This window comes from Panthera leo, chromosome B2, assembly GCF_018350215.1.
Source record: "Panthera leo isolate Ple1 chromosome B2, P.leo_Ple1_pat1.1, whole genome shotgun sequence".
In the NCBI taxonomy this organism is placed as follows: Eukaryota; Metazoa; Chordata; class Mammalia; order Carnivora; family Felidae; genus Panthera; species Panthera leo.
In genome coordinates this window covers 38,566,034-38,572,033 of record NC_056683.1, presented here as the reverse complement: position 1 = coordinate 38,572,033, position 6,000 = coordinate 38,566,034, and positions in this window count along the sequence as shown.

Sequence of the window (6,000 nt, the reverse complement as noted above, 5' to 3'; positions counted from 1 at the left end):
AACTGGGCTGGGGCAGGGATTTCCCTGCTTTAATGATCCGGGTCCTAAATCCAGAAATCTGACTTCAGTTAGAATCCTCTTCCCTTAGGAGCTCTAATTTTTTTTTTTTTTTAAGTCTGTCTATTTATTTTGAGAGAGAGAGAGAGCAGGAGAGGGGCAGAGAGAGAGAGGGAGAGAGAGAATCCCAAGCAGACTCCATGCTCAGCGCAGAGCCCAACGCAGGGCTTGAACCCAAGAACCATGAGATCATGACCTGAGATGGAATCAAAACCCAGACGCCCAACCAACTGAACCACCCAGGCGCCCCAGGAGCTCTATTGGCTTTGCAGTTCTGAAACGCCATTTCTGGCTGCTCGCCCACCCGCTTTGCCCTCCTCTGTGTGGAGCCTCCCTCCTTGGCCTCCTCTCCCCCGCCTTTCTGCTCCTTCCTCATCCTTTTCCTCTGTGTCTCCTCCTGCCCTCCTTTCTCGTCAGTGACAGCTGTAATTATTGAAACCTATACCCCTTGCACCTCTCCTTTAAAAAGACCTTGCCTATTCCTGGGAAACCTTGGGCTGTGGTAGCAGAAATCCTTTCTTCTCCCTCGTCCCCATCCTCCCCCGCCTGGACCGACCGCCACATCACCACCGCACGCCTGGTTCTCCGTCACCCTGTTGGTGGCTTCTCCCTCTCCAGTTTGTCCCACGTGCTTCCTGAAACACCTGCCATGCCTCCTCTCAGAAACCTACTGCGCCTCTCTCTGGACTGGTATCTCACAGACAGGCTGATGCAGGGCACAGCACTCGCCCCGGAGGCACGTGGCCTGGGATCGGATCCCCTAACCCACTACCAGCTGCGTGACTGGGGGCAAGTTACAAATCCTCCTGCTGGCTCAGCTCCCTGCAGATAACAAGGCTGGGTCCCCTTGATTCTAACATCTTTATTTTAACATCTCTGAAACTGGGACGCCTCCTACAATCTATGGCATGTCAAAGTTTAATTAGCAGTGATCTTTCTTTCTTAGGGATATCAAAACAGTTTATCTTCTAATCTACAGAGCCTTAGATTTGATGGAATGTTATAATGCCTACCTCACAACCTCACAACCTCAAGGGTTGTGAGTGCTAAATTGGCTAACAGGAAAAATTCTGTGCACGGCCCCTGGCACACAGTGGGGACCTCGTAAATGTTATTACTATTGGCACCAGAGTAAACTCTGACCTTCGTGTTTCCTGAGAGTCTTCCCTCGTTGTCCCCACTAGTGGCCATGGTGACTGCCCTCTATGCCCTCCTGCATCAGACCCCCTTTGGCCTTTTTCCCTCTGGTCTTGCCCCTCCCTCTCCGTTGGACCCCCTGTTTACCCATAGTGCTCTACCCTTCCTTTTTACTAGTAGGGGTGCCTGGCCACACTCTGCTGGCCCTTCCAGATCTGTAGTTAGCCTCGCCCCATCTAGCACTGACCTGGTTATTTGTACTGTTTTCCTCTATTTCCCCTGTGTAAGTCTCGCCTTCCCAATGTTCCTTGGAACTGAGAACCCTGCACTCTGCCAGCCACGGGCTGGCCAGGAAACAACCATCAAAGTGCCCACCCAATCTGAAAGAGCATCCCTAATCCGCCCTTGACCCTGTTCTCATTGCCTCCAGCACGTAACCCAGCCTGTCATTCTGGGTGTGTATCTGCTGGTTTATTGTTGGCTTCCCCTGTGAGAATGAAAACCCCCTGGCACCACAGCCTGATGTTCTCACTCATCACTGTGCCCCGGGAGTGAGCCCTAGCCAAGGACAGGCATGATGGAGGTGCTCAATTAACGTTTGTGGGATTACTGTGAACGTTCTTATTCACCAACTGGTTTGTGGGCCAAAGGAGGGCACAGGGTTTTGGGTGGTGGTGGCAGGGTGGCTCAGCTTTTTGCAAACTGAGGCTCAATGATCAGGAAAGAGACGGGGGTTCCAAACAACCAAGGGGAGTCCCCAACTGGGTGGGGGTCCCCGGCTTTTCCTGGCTTGATGGTACATAAGGAAACCTGGGCCCAAGAAGTCAAATTCTGTGCCCTAAGTATGTGGCTTTCAAACTTCTTTGACAGAGTTCCACGGTGACACATGCGGTTCCCCTCACACACACGTGAACGCTCACCCTTTACTCTGAGCGGCACGCTTTATTTCTGTGCCATTTTATTCCCTCTCTGCTCTTTCATTATGTTTTAAGGCCAGTTTGACCCACTACACTGAGTTTATAACCCACAAATGGGTGTCCCAGAGCTACTGAGTGTGGAAGGTGACTGTCACCGCAAGTTTGCTGGACGCAAAGCCCGTGTTCTTTCCGGTGAGCGGTCCTGCCTGGGAGGATAGCTACAGAAGCTCACGTGTATTAAGAGAACAAGATTATTCTGGGAAATTAAGTGGGAGGTCCTATCAGAGCTCAGGAAGGAAGTTCTGTGGGTGTGTCTTTCCTGGCTGGGTCATTCGGGAAGAGGGAGCCCACTTCGCCAGTGGTAGGCACTCCGAAAGTTTTGTGGACTAAATGGGGGAGTGGGCGAGTGAATGGACGAATAACCCCCTTTCCCACACACCTCCAGCACAACCCCTCCAGGGGAAAGAGAATATGCCACCCTGGTTGCCATGGTCCTGAGAAGGAAAGGATGTCAAAGTCCTGGCAGGGAAGGACCCCTGGGGATCGTCTTGTCCACCCCACCATTGCACAGATGTGGGCACTGAGGTCCAGAGAGGAGACGTGGAGCATCCGAGATCATGCTGTGGTCACTGGAGGAGCCGGGTGGGCCTACTGTGTGCTGGCTCCCAGGCCAGAGCTGAGTCCAGGCTTTGGAGTCCGGAATATAGTGCCTTCTGCCATGAATATTACTATTAGTTACGGCAGCATCTTTGGGCATTTCTGGAGCACTAAGTTCATGACAAGCAGGGCATCAAGTGCCTTACGGGTACCAAGTCATTCATTCCTCATGCAAACCCTATAGAGTAGGCACCCTTATTAACCTCTGGAGAGGAAACTGAGGCACAGAGCAAGCCACTTGCTCAAGGTTGTGGTAGAGCAGGGATTTGACTCTAAATGGACTCTGGAGCCTGTGCTGCTGGAGGCTTGGGTGGGGGGAAACAGGCTATCTAGGCACAGGCAAAATAGCCAAGTCCTCTCAGGTGGATGGTCGGCACCCCTGCAGTTCAGGCCCCTTGGAAAGCCCCCACACCTCCTGTGTGGCTGATGGTGCAGCTGACAGTTGGGGGCTGTGGGGTGGGGACAGGCAGAGGGGGGTCGTCGAGGAGGGCAGGACAGGATGGATGGACAGGAGGCTGAAGCTGGCTCTGCCCTGTCCCTGTGGCATGTCCTCAGGCAGGAGAAACCATCACTGTTAACAATCATAAAATGGTAGTAGGTGCCAGCACTGTGCATGGGTGATCAGATCTAAGCCTAGGAGGAAGTGGGGGCAGACTGGGGAGGTAACTAGCCCAAGGTGACAACAGGGGAAGGGACAGAGCCAGGCGTGGGTGCCAACTCGACCCAACTGCAGAGCCCTGCTATCACCCCTGTGCTGTACTTCAGGGAATGGCCTTCTCCATGCCTCAGTTTCTCACCTCTCTGGTGAAAAGAGAGGCTCCCACCTTGACTATTACAATACCTGTCACGTGTTTAAAAGACACGCATGTTTGTTAGCTATTATTTAAAAAAAATTTTTAATGTTTATTCATTTTTGAGATAGAGAGACAGAGACAGAGTGTGAACGGGAGAGGAGCAGAGACGGGAGGAGACACAGAATCCGAAGCAGGCTCCAGGTTCTGAGCTGTCAGCAACGAGCCTGACGCGGGGTTCGAACTCACAGACTGAGAAATCACGACCTAAGCTGAAGTTGGATGCTTCACCGACTGAGCCACCCAGGCACCCCTGTTAGCTATTATTCATCTCATTGTCATCATGGCATCAGAATCCCAATGCCTGACTCTGAGTTGTGACTTAAGGGTTAGACAGATTCAGATGGAATCTGAGACTTTTCAGGGTCAAGGGCCTGGGCATTTTGTGAGCAGATCATTCAGAATCCACTAAAGGCCTGACAAAGAGACAAGTCAACACAAAACAAGATGTCACCAGCATTTCTTGGCACTTGTAATGGGCCAGGCATTGGGTGAGGCACTTTTCTCCTTTATGTCCTAATATCCCATCAAAACAATAAGTGACCCATCAAAACAATAAGTGAGAAACATCAACTCTGCCCAGTCTTCAGATGAGAAAACTAAGGTTGTTCAGAGGGTCTCAACTGCTCGCCCTTAAAAGAGGCCGTTTGGCACTGAGGCCGAGAGCAGGGACTCTTCAAGGACCCCACGCTCAGTCTGCCTCAGTTCTGGAAGCTGGAGCCTGTCTCAGCAAGCCAGCGTGAAGATTAAATGAGATACTGTGTGTTCAGGATTTAGCGTGTGTCTGACACAGGCGAGGCACTCAATAAGCAATAGTCACTGAAATCCCCACCTGTGTTTTCTTAGGGTCTAGAAGATGGGGAATAAATCCCTCTCTAGATCATGAACTAAACCAGGGCAATATCAGTCTGGCGTGGGGAATGGTTGGGCAAATCAGTGAGCATTTATGAAGAGCCTACTACATGCAAGCTGAGTCCAGGCTCTTTCAGTGCAGCAGAGACATGGAGTGGAGCCGTGTAGGCGTCGAGCCCTGGCTTGTGACTCCCAAGTTCAGGGCTCGGGGGGCTGAAACACAATCAGTACCTTTTACTCACCCTTACCTGGATTATCAGTGCGATGCTTTCTAAATTAATGGTGGTCCTTGATCTGCGTAGTGCTTTAGAATTTGTGAACAATGTTCCCCCTTTAAAGGATAGGACTTAGAAACTCTGTGGTCTTTTCCTTTCAGCTTTCCATCCCTGCCGGGCAAATTAGGGACAGATAGTCCCATCTGGCATCTGACAAAGCTGAGGCTCAGACAGTGGAAGTGAGTCGCCCGAATTGTCGAGACTGGTTGCTGGGAGTGTGGGGGCTGGAACTCTGATCTCCTGATCAAAGAATTCTCTCCACCGCATCCTGGGCTCCTTCTCCAAGGGAGACATGGCTGACCCCAGCCTGGGGGACAGTGACTTCTTGGAAGATGGGCTGGGACAACATGACTCAACAGTTGGGGGCAAACGGTGCAATTTGCAAGGCATGCGGGGACGCACATGGGGAGCTCCAGCATGCTGGCACCTTCCCAGGGACCAGACACAGTCTTACTCGAAATCCCAAACACCAACTGAACGAAATACCCGTTAAGCTTGGAGAGTAGCTCCGGGCTGTACTCCTGCCCTAGCTACATAATTTTAGAATATGCAGGATGCAGGTTTGGCTCCAGTGCGCACTGTTTCTGGGGGTATTTTTTTTTTTTAAATAGTTCCATTCATGCTTCAGAGAGCTAGCAGATTCATTCTGGTCAGAGCTCTGCCTTCAGTCGAAGCTCCTGTGCACATCTCCACAGGAGCAGAGAACAAAAATGCACCTGGATGGTTTTTATTCAAGTTGGCAGTTGTCTGGATAAAACCATGCTGGACCACTACATTGCATGGAAGACGTCTTCTGGGCATCCACAGCCATTCTGCTGCCCATTACTTGAGTGGCCTTGAATCAGGCATCTTGCCTCCATCCTGCATCTGCACAGGGACACAGGGAGGGTGCTGGACTAAGAGGTCCTTTGGCCCTGGATTTGTAGAAATGGATACAGTTGCAAGTAGTGCCCAAGCCCCTGGAAAGATTTGGGTCCCTCATTGGGGCCTTTCAGGCCCAGCCTTCAAGATCCTGGATGTTGAGACAGGAAACAACTTGGGGCCATTTGTGCCAATGGCCACTTGGCCACAACCTTTAGGGTCTGGGTCACTTGGGCCCCAGACCTTCTTTTTTATTTTTGATTTTTCAAATGTTTATATTTTTTCTTTTGAGAGAGAGAGAGAGAGAGAGAAAATATGAGCGGGGGAGGGGCAGAAACAGAGAGACACAAAATCCAAAGCAAGCTCCAGGCTCTGAGCTGTCAGCACAGAGCC